The following is a 21,007-nucleotide window of genomic DNA, read 5'->3' as shown; positions in this document are numbered from 1 at the left end:
CTCCTTATTTCTATGTGCAGACTCCAGAGAATCTTTTTTGTTAATTTCCATCTGCAACAGAGGGTCCCTGGATGATCACAGTCAGCAAACAGGGCTCGACGCTTACCAGGTGGGCTTGAGACAAAAGGAGGCAGGAGGGATCCCACTTCAGCCTTCTCTTGAAGCTGCTTGTCCTCAGTTCTGCTGAGAAAACATGGGCTTAAAGAAACAAAGGGTTGGTTTGTCACATGACCTTCCTTCACAACTGCTGGAAATTCCAAAGGTCTATTCCGAAGGTGACTTGATTAGCTCATGACTGGAGGCTTAATCAGTCCCAGTCACATTGTCCAAGCAAAAAGTGTTATTGGACCTTCTCCGACAGTTAAATATCTCAGATAATTTTCATCAATGCCTTGTTAATGTGCAGGAGATGTGATTCCTTCACAATCCCATTGTCTTTGATGGGCTTTGCAAACAGATTTACTCCATTCCACTGAATTGGAATGTGGAATGCATAGCAATGCACATTAGGTGTAGCCATCTTGGTCGGTGAGCTCGGCTCACTTTACTCTCAGTTTTTAAAAAGTCTGCTTTTAAAAGCTCAATTCAGATTTCCAGCTGGTGGATTTTTAAAAAATCATTATTTGGCATAACACACATCTTCATGACAGATTTCATCTTCAGTTGCTGAATTTAAAGTGATTAGTCATAAGAACATAAGAAATAGGAGCAGGAGTAGGCCATCTGGCCCTTTGAGCCTGCCCCGCCATTCAACAAGATCATGGCTGATCTGAAGCGAATCAGTTCCACTTACCCGCCTGCTCCCCATAACCCCTAATTCCCTTATCGATCAGAAAACTATCTACCCGTGATTTAAACATATTCAACGAGGAAGCCTCCACCACTTCAATGGGCAGAGAATTCCAGAGATTCACTACCCTCTGAGAGAAGAAGTTCCCCCTCAACTCTGTTCTGAACCGGCCCCCCCTTATTTTGAGGCTGTGCCCTCTAGTTCTGGTTTCCCTTCTAAGTGGAAAGAATCTCTCCACCTCTACCCTATCCAGCCCCCTCATTATCTTATATGTCTCTATAAGATCACCCCTCATCCTTCTAAACTCCAACGAGTACAGACCCAATCTGTTTAATCTCTCCTCATAAGCTACACCCCTCATCTCCGGTATCAACCTAGTGAACCTTCTCTACACTCCCTCCAAGGCCAATATATCCTTTCGCAAATAAGGGGACCAAAACTGCACACAGTCCACCACTTAATTTATAGAAGAGACACTCTTTGGTAAGGTGCAGCATTGTTTTGTCTCTCCATAAGTGCATAACTGGTTTCTACTTAGGCTGCAGTGGTGGAGGTTAACTGCACAGGAACCTTGGCCAGTTCTGAACCTGTTTAATAGAAACATAGAAACATTGAAAAACTACAGCGCAAACAGGCCCTTCGGCCCACAAATTGTGCCGAACACATCCCTACCTTCTAGACCTACCCTCCATCCTATTAAGCTCCATGTACTCATCCAGGAGTCTCTTAAAAGACCCTATTGAGTTCGCCTCCACCACCACTGACGGCAGCCGATTCCACTCGCCCACCACCCTCTGTGTGAAAAACATTCCCCTAACATCTCCCCTGTACCAACCCCCCAACACCTTAAACCTGTGTCCTCTCGTAGCAGACATTTCCACCCTGGGAAAAAGCCTCTGAGGGTCCACCCGATCTATGCCTCTCAACATCTTATATACCTCTATTAGGTCTCCTCTCATCCTTCGTCTCTCCAAGGAGAAAAGACCGAGCTCCCTCAGCCTATCCTCATAAGGCATGCCACTCAATCCAGGCAACATCCTTGTAAATCTCCTCTGCACCCTTTCAATCTTTTCCACATCCTTCCTGTAATGAGGTGACCAGTATTGAGCACAGTACTCCAAGTGGGGGCTGACGAGGGTCTTATATAGCTGCATCATTATCCCCGGACTCCTAAACTCAATCCCTCGATTTATAAAGGCCAGCACACCATACGCCTTCTTAACCACCTCCTCCACCTGCGGGGCCGATTTCAGAGTCCTATGGACCCGGACCCCAAGGTCCTTCTGATCCTTTACAGTACTAAGAGTCTTTCCCTTTATATTGTACTCCTTCATCCCATTTGACCTACCAAAATGGACCACGACACATTTATCTGGGTCAAGTTTAGAAAGGATCAGTCTCACCATGGAGTTCAAAGCCTGCCATTTGACCGACAAGGTTCGTCACAAGGAATCAGTTAGTGACTTATTGTGTTTCCCATTCCTTGCTTGGGGGTGGCACAGTGGCACAGTGGTTAGCACTGCTGCCTCACAGCACCAGGGACCTGGGTTCAATTCCCGGCTTGGATCACTGTCTGTGTGGAGTTTGCTTATCCTCCCTGTGTCTGCGTGGGTTTCCTCCGGGTGCTCTGATTTCCTCCCACACTCCAAAGATGTGCGGGATAGGTTGATTGGCTATGCCAAGTTGCCCCTTAGTGTCCAGGTTGCTAGGTTAGAGGGATTAGCAGGGTAAATATGTGGGGTGACGTGGATAGGGCCTGGGTGGGATTGGTGCCAGAGCTGACCCGATGGGCTGAATGGCCTCTTTCTACACTGTAGGAATTCTATCTGTTGGTAGACCTGCACAAGGGCCACTGCGATGTAAGATGGGTCGCAGGCAGGATGACTAACTGTTCCAGAACTGTCCTTTAACTTTGCATTTGTCCCAAGACACATTCAAGTACTGAAGGCAGTTCAGAGAACAGGCATGAGATTGTTCTCTGTGGTCAGGGGTTGAAATTAGAAGGAAAGGTTGCAGCAACTTGGTCTATTCAGTTTTTAATAGGGATCTCTGAGAAGTGAATAAAAAACATAGATTGCAAATTGTATGGAAATTCAGAAAATTATTTTATATTGCATTGTAAGAGTAGAACAAAGGGGTGATCGCAGGTTTTTGTTATTCATTTGTGGGACATGGGCATCGCTGGCTGGCCAGCATTTATTGCCCATCCCTAGTTGCCTGAGGGCAGTTGAGAGTCAACCACATTGCTGTGGCTCTGGAGTCACATGTAGGCCAGACCGGGTAAGAACGGAAGATTTCCTTCCCTAAAGGTAAAAGTAGAATAACTGTAACTTTGGAAAAGACTCTTCATCCTGTGAATACTGATCAACACATGGGATGCATTCATCAGATAGAGTAGCAAAGGCAAAAATCCTGGAATCATTTAGGAAGCAACTGGATGTGGGATGTCAGGAGATTTATGATGAAACATCTAAGACGTGTCAGAAGATCTTCTGAAGGAATCTTAACTCTCTGCCAAGTTTCAATCTGCACATGATTTGAACGTTCCTCCTGTCCCAAGGAGATTAATGGGTCACATTCCAAAGGGTTCAGGTCCACATAATCAAGTGGAAGAATACAAGTCAAGACACCTCGCAGTGCAGTGACCATGCACAAACATTTAACAATTCACTCCAGGCTTTGCATCAAGTGGTCAGATATGATGTTTGTTCAAATCTTGACCTGTGCTTTCGGTAGATTGCATTACAAAAGCACATTGTGTGTCGAGAGAGAGACTGCTTGGCGGCTGAATCCCCTTTCCTCCTTCCAGACACCAAGAAGAAAGAAAATTGGAAATATTAATCTAAACAGGGAACAGGCAGCAGAGACGGGCTGCCCAGTCCAACTGTGGGTGGGTGAAACCAGCAGCGGGTGCCAATCTCGTAATTGGCAAGCCGCTGGATGTGTGCGCCAACCAGCTTGGTTCAGATCCATCTTCAACTTCTTGAATATCCAAATTGTTTAACCACGAGGAAAACGTTCTGAAACGCCTGGCAGTCCTACTGGGCTGGGGCGAGGAAGGGGAGAGCAAAGCTCTCCAGGGAGGGCAGATAACGAAGCCAAACAATTTGGTTAACTGTGACAGGCAGAACCTGACCCAGACTCAGTGTAAGTGGAGCTTTTTGACGGTCCTTTTGCTTGCCTGTGTTCCTCTTTTATCCTGACGCTAAGCAGTCTAGCCAGGGCGACCATACTCTTTCCTTGAGTAGCTCAAGAATTCCGTACTTAAGTGATCTCATTAATCCTCTGAAGGCTCTACATGACGGACAGAATCAGCAGAGTATTAAAAAGGTTGCACTCGCTCAACAGGCAGACCGCAGTTTGGTCACGAATTGGTGCTTTGAATTTCAAACAGATAAGACGCGTGCTGACAGCTGTTATAATTTAAACCAGTCTGCTGCAAGGACGAAATAAGAGGCAGATTAGAAAAACCTTCCAGCTATCGGTCCAAAACAATCTTTCATTTTCCAAATGATCTGAGCATGGTGCCAAAATTAGAAAGTTAATAAAATGAATAAAACGTTCAGAAAAAAGAAATACTTTGACATAAAATTGACTAAAGTCAGACTGAAAAAATTGGTGCCGATTTAATAAACTGTCCACTTTTGCAAATTGAATTAAAATAGCTGGAGTTTGACTCTAAGGCCCCTCGATGGGAGAAATCTTCTCTTTATCTACCTTATCATATCCTTTATCACCCTAATACATCAACCAGACCAATCCTCTACCTTGTATAATCAAAGGACTACAAGCAGAATAGTCCCGCAAAATAGTCTCAATATAACATTTTTTGCCTTGATGTCATTTTGTTGCAGTATTTTTCTGATGGGATGATTCTGGTGAATCTCTTCCATGTGCTGCACCCCCTCCAAGGTCAAAGTATCCTACCCGACATGCAACTCCAACAATAATTCTTTTCATTCATTCACGGGATGTGGACATCACTGTCAAGGCTGGCAATCATTGTCCATTCCAGCTTGCCCTTGTGATGTTGGCAGTGAGTTGCTTTCTTAAATTCACCCGAGTAGCTTGCTCGGCCGTTTCAGAGTCAATTTATTGCTGTGCTTTTGGAGTCACATGTAGGCCAGACCAGAAAAGGACGGCAGATTTCCTTCTCGAAAGGACATCAGTGAACCAGATGGATATTTATGACATGTTTCATGGTAACCATGAATGATACTAGCTGGAGTGAGAGTATGTGGTGTCTGCCAGCACCCTTGAGGCCTTCAGTACCCAATGGGCACCATGGGGACTGCAGTGTTTCATCAACCCGATTTTTCATATTTTGGTTTGATGTTTTAAGTTTCCTTTGCAGTCTGTTTGTTTGTTGCGGTGTCTCTTTAAGGAACTGTTCTCTTGACTGGTCCATTAGTTTACTTTAGTTTAATTGGTTCAACTTAAAGTAGAATTACTGATATCAGCTTTTTATTCCACGTTTATTTGATGGATTGAAATTTAATTTCAAAGAAACAATAATTTTAAAGAAACAATACTTTTCACTGTATACTAATACATGTGACAATAATAAATCAAATCAATTTCCCAGAGACTAGGGTGGGATTTGAACTCAGGTCTTCAGATTATTAGGACAGTAGAGTCATAGAGGCATGGAGGTTTACAGCATGAAAAACAGGCCCTTCGGCCCAACTTGTCCATGCCGCCCTTTTTTTTAAAACCCCTAAGCGAGTACCAATTGCCCACATTTGGGTAAGATGGGTATCCCTCTATACCCATCTTACCCAACTGTCTAAATGCTTTTTAAAAGACAAAATTGTACCCTCCTCTACTACTGCCTCTGGCAGCTTGTTCCAGACACTCACCACCCTCTGTGTGAAACAATTGCCCCTCTGGAACCTTTTGTATCTCTCCCCTCTCACTTTAAACCTATACCCTCTAGTTTTAGACTCCCCTACCTTTGGGAAAAGATAACATAACCATTATGCTACCCTACAAATTCTTGAGCACAATAGAGGAGGAGGTGGAGGGGCGACTGGACATTCTTCTTCCATCAGCATGTTCCTCTCATCAGAATGACAATATGTCATCCAATGTATGATTCCCTAAACTCTGCACCAGCCTGGATTATGTGGTGAAATCTTGGAGTGGTTCTCAAAGCCACAGTCTTCTGACTCAGAAGTCAGCACTCCACTGGCTGAGACGTGATTATAGTGGGATTACAGCAAAAACTTTGCCAGGTGTTATAGAAGCCAGCTTCCATTTAATACATTCTCATGAAAGCCATGAAATGTGCCTTTCCTGACTCTGCAAAGACCAGTAAGATTGACCAAATCGGCCAACTCTAAAGAAACAACTCTGAAGCAAAAATGAAAGCATTTCAAATAAAGTTTGGAGATATAATTTAAGCATTAATGCAGATTAAAAATAATTGCGGAGGTTAGTGCAGCAGTATGCATGAAATAAAAACAGAAAATGCTCGAAAAACTCAAGCAGCTCTGACAACATCTGTGGAGAGAGGAAATAGAGTTAATGCTTCGAGTCAGGATGACGCTTCTTCAGAGCCATATATATGTTCGTGAAATCCTCACATTGACTCTGTTCGAGAAGTTAACTTATTATCATTGTTGCCGTGTAAGACGTGGACATCAAGTGTTGATCATTTAGGATGGTGTGTCAGATCATTTTGGTTTACTCACTTATATAGTGTTTAGCAAGTGACGGGTTAACAGCCCCAGATGTCACTACACCTGAACCGGAGAACATTTTAGGCTTTGATGATGCTACAGTGTCAAATCCAGACCAGTTGGGTGGATTTTGAAGCTTAGTTTTGCTGTGAAGCACTTTGAAGCTCCCAGTATGCTAATAGATAGAGGGGGGCGTTGGCATAATGGTATTGTCACTGAACTGGTAATCCAGAGACCCAGGGTAAAGCTCTGGGGACCTGGGTTCAAATCCCACCAGGGTAGATGGTGAAGTTTGAATTCAATAAAAATCTGGCATTAAAAATTCTACTGATGATCATGAAACCATTGTCAATTGTCGTAAAAACCCATCTGGTTCACTACTGTCCTTCAGGGAAGGAAATCTACCATCCTTACCTGGCCTACATGTGACTCCAGAGCCACAGTGATGTGGTTGACTCTCAACTACCCTCAGGCAACTAGGTGTGAATAATAAATGCTGGCCAGCCAACAACGCCCACATCCTTTGAATGAATAAGAGGAAAGATGTTCAGCATAGTTCTTGGGTGAAAACATAGGGCGGGATTTTCCAGCCACACTCTTCTCCAAGATCGAAAAATCCCACCCGAGGTCAACAGATCTTTGCATGGTCCGTGTCCTGCCCGCTATGATTCCTGTGGGGGGTGGGACAGGAAAATTCTGCCCGTAGCTTGTCGATGACCTAGCTTCAATTCACAACGCACTCCAACTACTTGAGATTTCTAAAAAGCCTTCAACAAAGTTCCTAATGCAAAGCTCTTGTACAAACTTCACTAATATGGAATCAGGGAGACATTATTAGATTAGATTTGGCAGAAAGCAAAGAGTAGTTGGCGTGTAATGGGGAATCTGTCTCCCAGAGATGTACTCTCTGCAGTGCCCCAGGGAATGGTTTTAGCACTGTTACTCTTCTTGACGTACATAAACAACTTTCCCAACAAGTTAAAGAAACAATATGTGACTATTTGCAGATGGCTGTGTGGTTTGTGCAACAAGTAAAAGTCAAAATCAGATCCTTTCACAGCAAGATAATCTCCTGCAATTGAAAACAATGGCAGGACCAATGGGCGATAGGTTTTTAATGCCAAAGAATGCTGTGTCATGTGCATTGTTAACAAAAAGCATTCACCAGATAACTAAATTATGTAATTAAATTCTCCAACAGGGAGATATGCAACCATACCATTCAGCAGACAACATCCAAAGCAAACTTGGTTTTTGGATTTCTGAGGATGAAAATATCTGAGCTTACCAAACATTTGTTTATCTAATCTCCTAATGTTTGCAAGTTGTGTGTTGAATCCTTACACAGTGAAAGATATGAATGAAATTGAAGCGATCCAAAGACGCGCTAAAGCATTCTGCATGAGTCAGTGTGGGGAATACACCAGCGTCACATCCTGGATCAAAGAGAATGGCAATCATCACACAAGAGGGAGAAAATCTTTGACAACTTTTACAGAGGCACAATAGAAAGCATTCTTTCTGGTTGTATCACAGCTTGGTCTGGGCTCCTGCTCTGCCCAAGACCGCAAGGAACCACAAAAGGTCATGAATGTAGCCCAGTCCATCACGCAAACCAGCCTCCCATTCATTGACTCTGTCTACACTTTCTGCTGCCTCGGCAAAGCAGCCAGCACAATTAAGGACCCCACGCACCCTGGACATTCTCTCTTCCACCTACTTCCATCGGGAAAAAGATACAAAAGTCTGAGGTCACGTACCAACTGACTCAAGAACAGCTTCTTCCCTGCTGCTATCAGACTTTTGAATGGACTTACCTTGCATTAAGTTGATCTTTCTCTACACCCTATCTATGACTATAACACTACATTCTGCACTCTCTTGTTTCCTTCTCTATGAAAGGTATGTTTTGTCTGTATAGCACGCAAGAAACAATACTTTTCACTGTATGTTAATACATGTGACAATAATAAAGCAAATTTTTTAAAAATCGACTGAGCATGTTCTATAAAATTTGGAATGGACGGGTGGGGATTGACAGAAACAAGGACCTGTTGCCCTCGGCAATGACAGAACATGAGGTAGCCCTCCACACAAACTACAGAAACCATTGGTTTCCAAGACAGTTTAGCAACAATTTTTCTTTCCAAATATGATCCCAAATGAAACAAGCTGCAGAAGGAAATAGTCACAGCTCTATCACTGGAAATCTTCAAGAACCATCTTCAGATTATTACACTTCCAATTTTACTTATTAGGACCACCATCTCAGCAGGTCATGGTAGGCAGCACTGCTAATACAAGTGTTGGTGGAATGCAGACATTAGTCTGTGACGCTGACACAACTAAAGTAGAAACAGATGTGGAAGAGGGAGTTCTGTGACAGGCAATGACTGGTGGAGAAATTGGGAAAAGTGCATGCTATCAACTCAATGTTAAAGTGACCCCTGTTGAGTTGAACTAATATACAGATTGCTTCTGTCTACTCAATTGTTTCAATGGCTATTGGCTCAAAATTAGGAGGTACATATTTAACAGAAGAAATATAAGAGTCGGCCATGTGGCCCTTCAAACCTGCTCTGCCATTCAATAAGATCTGACCTTAATTCTACCTTCCCACATTAGTTTTCCTTAATTCCCTTAGTATTCAAAAATCTAGTGATCTCTGTATTGAAGATAATGACTGAGCATCCACATCTCACTGGGGTAGAGAAATCCAAACATTCACAACTCACTGAGTGAAGAAACTTCTCCGGAGTCATAAATAACCAGCACTCTGAGGTCTGTTTGACCCCTCATTACACCCAGGAAGAGACTTCCAATCTTTGGGCGGCACGGTAGCACAGTGGTTAGCACTGCTGCTTCACAGCTCCAGGGACCTGGGTTCAATTCCCGGCTGTGTGGAGTTTGCACATTCTCCTCGTGTCTGCGTGGGTTTCCTCCGGGTGCTCCGGTTTCCTCCCACAGTCTAAAGATGTGCGGGTTAGGTTGATTGGCAATGCTAAAATTGCCCCTTAGTGTCCTGAGATGCGTAGGTTAAAGGGATTAGCGGGTAAATGTGTAGGGAGAAGGGGGTAGGGCCTGGGTGGGATTGTGGTCGGCGCAGACTCGATGGGCCAGATGGCCTCTTTCTGCACTGTAGGGTTTCAATGATGCTATGATTCTTTCTAATGCCTTTTCAAAAACTCTGCAGCAGGTTTGAATGGTGCTCAGAAGATCTGACAGGCCAGTAGTTGACTTTGCAAAGACTTGCCTCAATGTTGTGCAGTGGCTGGATCTCTTACAGTCCCATGTTGCTCTCTCACTCTCTTTCCCCTCCCCGGGCTTGGCTCCTCTCGTACAATTTGTTCTGGGCTCCCCCACCAGAGGAAATAGTTTCTCTTTATGTGCCCTATCAAAACCTTTAATCATCTTAAGCACTTCAATTAGATTCCCCATTAATTTTTTATATAGTCAAGCCATCCAAGCCTCGCCAACGCAACCTGTCCAATTTAAACTCCGATGTAAATGGAACAGCCAGCTGCATCGAAGTCTCTATTTTCCACTCTCATTCAAGGGTAGCATTACCCCCAGGTGTGGTGCTATTGTTATCCTATGGAAAGGTTTGGTTACCTTGGCAATTATCTTCCGTCTTGAATAATTACTGCAAATTTTCTACAGTTGATTTTACACAGCTGTAATAGATTAGTGCTCAGTCTCAAAAGTGGCAATAAAACCAATTATTAAGGAGCCGTTTTGATTAAAATAAGTCTATTACTTGCAGTTGTGTTGTGGACCAAGCAGATGAGGTCACCTCTGAAAAATGTTCAACCACAAGTGCGATATTTTGTCTCAGTTGATAACTCGCTCACATCAGAGGCAGAACCTGAAATCAGGCTGAAAAGTCAAATACCTGTCATTGGGAATACTGCCCCATAAATGTACTTGTATAAAGCATTGTTAATGCAGTGAAATATAAGACATTTCACAGGAGCATAATCAAACGAATAATGACCCTGAGTTATGTACGGAGATGATAGCCCAAATCTTCTGGTCTCCAGATCATTGGAGACTGGATGTGGAGGCCGTGTAGAAGCCCTGATAATTCCCCTGCACCCTGGGACCCTCCTCAAATGTCTCTGACTCTGAGTTAGAGTCATAGACTTCAGAAAGTTCTGCTGTACTTGACTGGATACTTACCCAGAAAGTCTAGACAGATGAAAACCTAGTATAGATCCTGGGTAACTGTAGAACTGACTCCTCCAATCAAATATACTGACCTGCCCTGCAGCCCTGCCCTGCCCTGCCCCATTTAACCCCCAAACACCTGACTAACCCAGACTTGACCCCACTCACCTGGAAAGTCACACACCTACGCACCTCACCCACTTACCCGTTACCCACTTACTCACCTCATCCACTTACCCACCTCACACTCCCTACACGCCTACTCACTTACCTCACCCACCCTACTACTCGACTCATTCATCCACACAATTACTCACCCATTCACAAAAATTCATCCATTCACCAATTCACCAACATTCATACTGGACCGTAACAACGAATGCTGTAAATAGCGGACATATCCTGCATCCCCCCAACTCTGCTCCATTGCAACGGAGCTCTCGGAGGCACTCTGAATTTCTGGAAGAGCCGAATTTGGAAGGTCCTGGAAGAAATGAGCGGCACGGTAGCACAGTGGTTAGCACTGTTGCCTCACAGCGCCAGGGACCCGGATTTGATTCCAGCCTTGGGTCCGGTTCTGTATGGAGTTTGCACATTCTCCCCGTGTCTGCATGGGTTTCTTCCGGGTGCTCGGGTTTCCTCCCACAAAGATGTGCGGGTTAGGTTGATTGGTCGTGCTAAATTGACTCTAGTGTCAGCGGGGATTAGGGGGGTAGGTGTGTGGGGTTGTGGGAATAGGGCCTGGGTGAGATTGTGGTCAGTGTGGACTTGAAGGTTCGAAGGGCCTCCTTCTGCACTGTAGAGGTTCCATGATTCTAAATGCAAAGCAGTGTAAAGTTGGGGGAATGTTTAAGCACAGTGCAATCTGAAGGTGATTGCCGCTCTTTGGAAGGTATGGGCCATTAGGACAGATGACCAAAAGCTCTGTCAAAGAGACTGCTTTTACACATCGTCTCAAAGGAGGAGAGAGACAGCTAAAGACAGGGAGAGGTTTAGGGAGGGAATTCCTGGGGTAAGGCCTTGCCAGCTGAAGGCCCGTTCTTCATTGGTGGAGCAAAGGAAGTGGTTAAAGCCCAAGAGGCTAGAAGAGACTTGAATCAGTGCAGTGCAATGGTCCAGAAAGGTGGAAGTCCTTCAGAGGAGATGCTAACCCTCTGCATGTCCAAGCAGCCGTCAAAGATCCCATTTCATTCTCTGATGTGAGGACATTGCTTCGAGGGATCCTGTCTAATATTTTCCTATCAGCAAAGAAAAGCAGCCGAGCCAATTATTAATCTTGTGGTGTTTGTGTGACATTTTCTCACAATTGTCAGTCACTACACTCCAATAATGACTGATCGGCACGTTGGCACAGTGGTTAGCACTGCTGCCTCACAGCGCCAGGGACCCGGGTTCATTTTCCACCTTGGGTCACTGTCTGTGTGGAGTTTGCATGTTCTCCCCGTGTCTGCGTGGGTTTCCTCCAGGTGCTCCGGTTTCCTCCCACAGTCTGAAAGCCGTGCTGGTTAGGTACATTGACTTAAACAGGCGCCAGAGTGTGGCAGCTAGGGAAATTTCACAGTAACTTTGTTGTAGTGTTAATGTAAGCCTGACTTGTGACTAATAAATAAACTTGAACTTTAAAAATTTTTAGATCATGCAACGCATGTTGAGATGCTTTGATACAATCTGATACTGTTTGCAAGAGCAAGTTGTCGAAAATCAGATGGTTTCTATAAAGGGCAGGTGATCCATTCTTGCAGGGTTAACAGCCAGGTAGAGAGGTTGAAGGTGATTCCCAATGTGCATAGTTAGCCATATATACACAAAACTGCTACGATTTATAGAACTGTGATCAACTTCATTAAATTGCAACCAGAGAGAAATATTAAATTCTTTAAGAAATATGTTTTTTTACCAACTATCTGCAACAGATTGCAAAGCTAGTTAATAGAATGTCAGCAACGTGATATAGGAACATGGGAGAGTGAGAAACACAAAGACTCCCTCAAATCCCTCAATCAAATCATGGCAGCTACACAACCACAGAACAACATTTATAAACTGGCTGCTTGAAAACAAAACTACCTTTACATAAACATACAGAAAGGGCTATTTGCACAGAGAATGCAAGTCGCAGGATATGGCAGTAAGTGAAAAGTTAAAGCTCAGGCCTATCCTGTGGTATTTATGCTCCATTTAGATTTTTAATTCCAAATGGTACATTGCTTCATGCCATGAGCACAGAAGTTGTGTGAACCCATTTTTTATTGAACAAGTCTTCCGTGAAGGAATGTAGATTAATTTCATTTTTTTCCTGTATTTGGAAGTGGAGAAAAATGGTAACAAATAAAATTAAAATATGCGTTTATGTCATGCCTTTAATAACATCAGAATATCCCAAAGAATCACAATTAAATACTTTTGAAATGTAATCACATCACAACAGTCACGATACTTCAAACGTTCTTCACTGGCTTTGTGATATTCTGAGGTGATGAGGGATGATGTACGAATGCAAATCTGTTTTTGGATTGCAAGAAATGTGGCAGTTAATTTGTGCACAGCACGATCTCACAAACAGCAACATGGCAATGATCTAATAATGCATTTTAGCAAGGTGGGTTAAGGAATAATTATTGGCCAGGAGTGCGGACACCTGCTCTTCTGCAAAATTATCCTGTTTTTTTTAAATCAGCAGATGGAGCCTTAGTTTAACATCTCATCTCAGAGACAGATCCTCTGAGAGTGCAACACTCCCTTGGTGCCACACTGGTGTTGTGCCTGTTAATTCTCAGATACTTTCGACAAGTTTGCTTACTCTAAGGTTTTACCCCGGTGTCCTTATTTGCAAAATGGATGAAGGACAGACACAAGTAAAGGTTCAACAAGTTTATTAATAATAACACTATTAACCCTTAAATTACCCACATAAAACAAGAGGATACCCCAGATTCAAATATACTACCCGCAAGATGGTTTGGTTAAACTGCAGGCCCGATTCTCTGAGTCCCTCTGGTCCGTCGTCACGAAGGTGAGTCTCGATGGCAGCTTCTTCCTTCCTTCCTTCTCTGGTCAGTCTTCCGAATGGCCACGGCCGCCTCCCTCGTCGAGTCTTCGCTGCAGTCTGTCTGAAAATGTGTTCCTTTATCCCCCTTCCTGCTTGCCTTTCCAGAAACTTCTCTAGCTTCCGGCCAATGAGGTCCCAGCAGGGGGTTCCAATACCCAGTGGGTTTCTTGATGTCTACCTGACAAGACACCAGGGTCCGCCCCCCAGGTGTCCACCTCCATGTTGTTGCTTACATGTAACTGCAGGAACTTTCGGTGACAGAAAGTCTGGCCCGATCTGGCCTTCTAACAATAGGCCGGTGCATTTCAATGAGGTGCAATGATCTCCTGCTAAGTATCAGTAGAGAGCAACGACCTTTGATGGGTGATTAATGTGTCAGGCCCAGACATGTTTGTGTATTTGTACAATTGGCCTGCCCGAGGTTTGACTGTGTTTGATTTTAATATGCCCAATTCTTTAATTTAGGATATCCAATTTTATCAGCCTTAAAACTAGGCCCTGTATATATCACCACACTGGGAATGTCAGCTCAATGTGCTTAAGATCCTGGAGTATGTTTGGAAATGGCAACCTGCTGCTTCTAGATGTTGGAGCGCTACCCAACTATTCCTAGGACCTTTGTGGTAGTGTGTAGAGATATTGAGATAAAAACAGGATGGTGCTCGAAACTGCTGGCTTACTAAGGCCAAACAGTCCACAGATGATCACTTTCCAGCAAGCACAAGTTCCAACTGCATACTGGAGCTCAATGACAGAGGTTGGATTGATTTTCGATTTGGATTGAAGATAGCGTATGTGGAACATTTTCCCATCTGTTCTGTAAATTATCTTCACGCCTATGGGTAATTTGCTGGGGGTGAGGTATTGCAGCAGGGAAAATGGAGAACATATGAACATTCAAATTGGGAGCAAGAGTAGGCTATTTGGCCCCTTGAGCCTACTCTGCCATTCAGTAAGATGATGATTGATCTGATTTTTGGCCTCAACGTCACATTCCGCCTCCTCCCAATTGTCTTTGACTCTCTTTTTAGTCAAGAATCAATCAACTTTCTGCCTTAAAAATATTAAATGACCCTGGCTCTACCACCCTTCAGGGAAGAGAGTTCCAAAGACTCATGACCCTCTGAGAGAAACAAATTTTGCTCATCGCCGTCTTAAATGGGAGACTCCTTATTTTTAAACTGTGTTCACTATTTCTAAGCTTCCCCACAAGGGGAAACATCCTGTCAGCATTCACCCTGTCTTGTTTCAATAAGATTAGCCCTCATTCTTCCAAACTCCATTAGATTACAGTCCCTAATCTTTACTCATAAAGTAACACCCTCTTCCCAGGAACTGGTCACGGGTACCTTTACTGAACTGCTTCTCGTTCAATTATGTCCTTTGTTAAATAAGGGGACCAGAAGTGCACACGATGCCCTCGACATGGTCTCAACAAAGCCCTGTGCAACTGTAGCAAAACACACCTACTTTTGTACAAGAACAGGGAATGCTGGAAAAACTCAGCAGGCCTGGCAGCATCTGTAGGGAGAGAGAAACAGAGTTAGCATTTCAAGTCCGTCTGACTCTTCATCAGAACTAAAGAGAGGGAGAAATGTGTCAGATATTAAATTGTCGAGAGACTGCAACAAAAATGTAGCAACTTTAAGAACAAAAGATAGATTCCTGGTGTGTGTGGGGGGGTGGGGGGGGGGGGCGTGGGGTGGGCAGAGGCGAAGGGGGGGGGCAGTGAAAGGAGGGCGTTTTTGCATTGGGACAATAAATGTATGGAATATTTTTTAGAAACGGGTTAAGATGGAAGTGGAAGGTCACAGTCTAAGGTTGTTGAACTCAATGTTGAGTGCTTCGGGTTGTAAGGTGCCTAATCAGAAGATGAGATGTTGCTCTGCCAGCGTGTGTTGGGTTTCATTAGAACATTGCAGCCGGGTTAGCACAGACATGTGGGCATGAGAGCAAGTTGGTGGATTGAAATGGTGAGCGAGAGGAAGAATGGAGTCATGTTAACGAGTACAGCAGACCAAATTGAAGGAGGTACAAGTGAAAAGCTGCTTCACCTGAAAGGATTGTTTGGGGTCTTGAATCTTGAGGAGGGAGGAGGTAAAGGAGTACATGTCATACCTTCTGCAGTTGCATGGGAAGGTGCAGTGGGAAAGGGGTGGGGAGCTGGGTGTGATGGAGGAATGGACCAGGATGTCACAGAGGGAATGACGCGTGTGGAATGCTGATAGCGGGGAGGTAAGGGGAAGATGTGCTTCATGGCTGTATCGTGCTGGAGGTGTCAGTAATGGCAGAGGATGGTGTTTTGAATATTGAGGCTAGCGGAGTGGAAGGTGAGGACAAGGAGGACCTATCATCTGGGAGGGAGGGGAAGGGGTGAGGGCAGAGGTGCTGAAAATGGGTCAAACCCAATTGAGTGCCCTCAAAGCACAGGTGGAGGGGTAACCTGGGTTAAGGAAAAACGCAGACATGTCAGTTTTTTTACACAGAGGGTGGTGGGTGCCAGGAACTCGCTGCCGGGGGAGGTAGTGGAAGCAGATATGATAATGACTTTTAAGGGACGTCTGGACAAATACATGAATAGGATGGGAATGGAGGGATATGGTCCCCGGAAGGTTAGGGGGTTTTAGCCTGCATGGTCAGTGCAGGCTTCGAGGGCCAAAGGGCCAGTTCCTGTGCAGTAATTTTCTTTGTTCTTTGTTCCTTAGCACCATTTTCAAAGGAAGCAGGTGCAAGGAAACAGAGAATCTGGAAGAATGGGATGAAGTCCTTACAGGGAGGTGGGTGTGAGGAGCTGTAATCGGGGTAGCTATGGGAGTTGGTGGGTTTGTAATGAGTATGGGTGGTCAGTCTATCACCATAAATGGAGACAGAGAGGTCAAGGAAGGGAACAAAAGTGTTGGAGATGGACCATGTGATGGTGAGAGAAGGATGGATGTTGGAAGCAAAATCGATACATTTTTCCAGGTCCAGATGAGAGCACGAAGCAGCACCGATTGTTTGTTATTTCATCAAAGAACTCATAAATTATTCAAACACAATTTCCCTTCTTTAAAACCATGTTGATTCTGCCTGAGATTTGAGATAGAGATTTTCTAAGTGTTCCGGTGTAGACTCCTTAATAATAGGTTCCAGCATCTTCCCTATGAGGGATGTCATTAGTGAGAGCTTACGGAGGAGTATCCTTCTCAAATCTGGCTACTCTCCCAAAGAGAGGCAAGTTAGTGCAAAGACACAGGGCGGGATTTTCCGGCCATGCTCAACCCGAAACTGAAAAATCCCGCCTGAGGTCAACGGACATTTCCATGGACGGCCTCTCGCCTGCTCCGAGTCCCGTGGTGAGCGGAACAGAAAATTTGCCCCACAGTCTTGCTTGACTCCAGCCTCCATGAAACAGGGTTTGTGATGGCTCCATTGGTGAGGATCAGGGCTCATCGTGGTGTAGGCGGAGGATGATGACAAATTTCTAGGGCAGCCAGTTTTGAGAAAGACACTCCATAAGTCTTCAACTAGTACGGAATTAAAGGCTTTTGTGAGGTTGAAAATAGCCTGTATAGCAATTGGTGCAGTTTCTTGCATTTCTCTTGAAATTGCCATGGAAATAGGGCCTCGCTTGGGTGAGGCTCGTAAAATAGTGCCCGAGGCCAATGGAGAATTCCGTCCCACGAGCCTTGGTAAAATTCCGCTATATGCCTTGGTGCACAAAGAGATCTAGGGGTACATTTTTGTTTGCTCCTTGAAAGTGGAGTCACATGTGGACAGAGTGGTGAAGAAGGCATTCAGCATGCTTGGTTTCATCGGTCAGAACATTGAATACAGGAGTGGGGACGTCTTGTTGAAGTTGTACAAGACAGTGGTAAGGCCACACTTGGAATATTGTGTGCAGTTCTGGTCACCCTATTATAGAAATTATTAAACTAGAAAGAGTGCAGAAAAGATTTACTAGGATGCTACCAGGACTTGATGGGTTTGAGTTATAAGGAGAGGCTGGATAGACTGGGACTTTTTTCTCTGGAGCGTAGAAGACTGAGGGGTGATCTTATAGAGGTCTGTAAAACAATGAGAGGCACAGATCAGCTAGATAGTCAATATCTTTTCCCAAAGGTAGAGGAATCCAGAACTAGAGGGCATAGGTTTAAGGTGAGAGGGGAGAGATACAAAAGAGTCCAGAGGGGCAATTTTTTCACACAGAGGGTGGTGAGTGTCTGGAACAAGCTGCCAGGGGTAGTAGTAGAGGCAGGTACAATTTTGTCTTTTAAAAAGCATTTAGACAGTTACATGGGTAAGATGGGAATAGAGGGATATGGGCCAAATGCGGGCAATTGGGACGAGCATAATTTGGTTTAAAAAAAAAGGGCAGCATGAACAAGTTGGGCCGAAGGGCCTATTTCCATGCTGTAAACCTCTATGACGCTATGCTGCAAACCTCTATGACTCTATGACTCTATGACATGAAGGTGCACTCACTCAGAAACTGAGCTTCAGGTTGTTGTTGACTCTTTCACTGAAGCATATGAGAAAATGGGCTTTTCACTAAACACCCAGGAAACTAAAATCCTCTTCCAAACAGCTTCCCCAGCAAAACCACCCTTCCTCCCATTGAGTTAGTTGAACGAAAATATTCCAGAAAATGTGAACCATTCTCCATATTTGGGGAACCTCCTGTTGACAAAGGTAGACAGACAAAGTTCCTCCTCAGTGTGCCGGCTCAGACTTTGGCTGACTGAGGAAAAGAGTGATTAAGGGTTAGGATCTCAACCCGAGACTGTGCAGCAGTAATCCCCGTGCTCATATAAACAACAGAGACTTGGACAACCTGCAGCAGGTAGCTCAAAGCAGTGGAGAGGTACCGCCAGAGTTGCCTCCTCCTGCTCGAGTGGACATGTTGTTTATCATAGAAATCATAGAAACCCTACAGTGCAGAAGGAGGCCATTCGGCCCATCGAGTCTACACCGACCACAATCCCACCCAGGCCCTACCCCCCCACATATTTTACCCGCTAATCCCGCTAACCTACACATCTCAGGACTCTAAGGGACAATTTTTAACCTGGCCAATCAACCTAACCCAGTTTATCTGCCTGACAGCAGAGCCTTGAAGCAACTGTTCCGCTTAGAACTCAATTACAGCAGGAGACTCCGAGGGAGACAGTGGAAATACTTCAGGGATGTCCCCAAATAATTCCTAAAGAGGTCAAGCTGTGATGACCAAAATGGAGAAGGTGCATTTCATAGAATCATAGAATCTACAGTGCAGAAGGAGGCCATTCAGCCCATCGAGTCAGCATCGACAACAATCCCACCCAGGTCCTGTCCCCGTAACCCCACATAGTTACCCTGCTAATCCACCTGACACTAAGGGGCAATTTATCATGGCCAATCAACCTAACCTGCACATCATTGGAGTGTGGGAGGAAACCGGAGCACCCGGAGACAAGGGGAGAATGTACAAACTTCACACAGTCACCCGAGACCAGAATTGAACCTGGGTCCCTGGTGCTGTGAGGCAGCAATGCTAACCGTTTGGCCAGGTACCAGGCCCCTCGAGAGATTTGGTCAGGAGCTTGCAGGGGTGATATCGAGATGCTGAACAGTGCACACGAACTTCCAAACACTTCATCTGTCCGATCCTTCAAACGTTATCTGGCCCACATGCGGCAGAGTCTGCAGATCGCGCTTTAGACTTATCCGCTGCCTGAGAACAGGCTAAACTGGAGAGGGAACAATTCACCCCCAATCCTGCGGGACTGACTGAAGCAGACTTTCCAAGATGGCGAGTGAACCCGGAGGGAGTGACTGCACCGCAACAACGGAGAGAGGAAAATAAATAAAAATCCGCCAGATGGGTTAACATGAGATGGATGCAGGAATAACTGGATTAAAACAGCAAAGTTTATCAAGTGACAGACAGTCAAGGCCATGTCAATTCAGGAAAAGAAAGTTTGATTATAAACACCATGGAAACAAACCTCAAGCTTTGCCATGTTCCACTCAGATAAAGTCGCAGATACTCAAATTTCCAGAAGAGATCCTCTCTCTCTAATGTTGTGGATTGAGCAGTGATTAGCAAGTGCCAGACACTGAATGAGATTGCTCTGCTCTTTCCTGGTTCTCTGATTGCTAATACATTTTTATGTGAATACCTCTGCTCTTTAAATAGAGGAAAGATAGAAAGGCGATTGGAGCATATGACTGCGCAGCTGTCAGGTATCCGGCAAAAGTACGAAAACCACACTCTCAGCGGAAAATCTGGCTTCATGTTCACTCTCAGTATATATAAATATGTCATAGCAGTTGATAATGTATGTTAACTAAAAGCATAAGGCTGAGATTAATTATAGAACTGTCGAGATTACAAAGGAGATAGGATCTGGTCCCCTCTGGGAATGTATTTCTTTGTACTTGTTAATTGCTTTTGTCTCTACTTACGATCTGGAATGTGCAGCCTGAGAGAGCAGTAGCACCAGATTCAATCATAAATTTCAAAGGGAATTTGGGAAATACTTGGAAAGAAAAATTGGCAGTGCTATGGGAAAACAGTAAGGTTTCACAGCTGGGAGGGGGGGCAGTAAGACTAATTAAATAATGCTTGGCTAATCAAAGTCAAGCTGCCTGGCTTTAAATTTCAATCATTTTTTGTCAGTTAACTCTCAGTCACCATCAACTGGTACATTCCCCATGGCAGCACCTCTACCAATCAGATCCACTTTCCAACCAATTAGCATCCTCTTGCAAGATGGAAAGCTCTGATAAAATGTTTTTTTTTAAGTAACACTTCAATAGCCCTTTTAGAGGCATAGGCTAATGGGCTGAGTGGCCTAATTTGCACTGCTTGATTTCATAGTGTTCTGGCCTCTCAATAGCAGGTACCGGAGGACCAAGACATGAGGTTCTGACACAGGTCAGGTTCGAGTCACGGAGTGACTCCGATTGCAAGAGAAATGAAACGTGAGGAACGACAGGAAAAACTGGATTACAACAGCCATAAAGATCTGTAAATCATAGCTCAGGGGGTAACACTTCTGAGGTTGGACATTGGGTTCAAACCCAGATATTTCACAAAAACTAGAATGATGAAGTGCTGCATGGTCAGAGGTGCAACCTTTCAAGTGAGACATTAAACCAAGGCCTGTCTGCCCTCTCAGGTGGGTCCCACAATTTGATTTGGATGGTGCCAAGGAAGTTAGTTGGTGGTCAATGTTGTTTTTATTCATTCAAGGGATGTGGGCATCGTTGGGCCAAGCATTTCTTGCCCATCCCTAATTGTCCCAAATTGCCTTTGAACTGTGTGACTTGCTCAACCATATAAGAGGGTAATTCAAG

The 21,007-nt window shown here is 44.5% G+C and overlaps 1 pseudogene; it reads left to right on the top strand.

Annotated features, from left to right (window-relative positions):
* LOC144504886 (dynamin-like GTPase OPA1, mitochondrial) overlaps positions 1 to 21,007 on the top strand; it is an 81,661-nt pseudogene that overhangs the window by 42,438 nt on the left and 18,216 nt on the right.

Source organism: Mustelus asterias, chromosome 15 (genome assembly GCF_964213995.1).
Source record: "Mustelus asterias chromosome 15, sMusAst1.hap1.1, whole genome shotgun sequence".
NCBI classification, from domain to species: Eukaryota; Metazoa; Chordata; class Chondrichthyes; order Carcharhiniformes; family Triakidae; genus Mustelus; species Mustelus asterias.
Note: the sequence above shows the minus strand (reverse complement) of the source record. Positions and strands in the feature narration are given on the sequence as shown.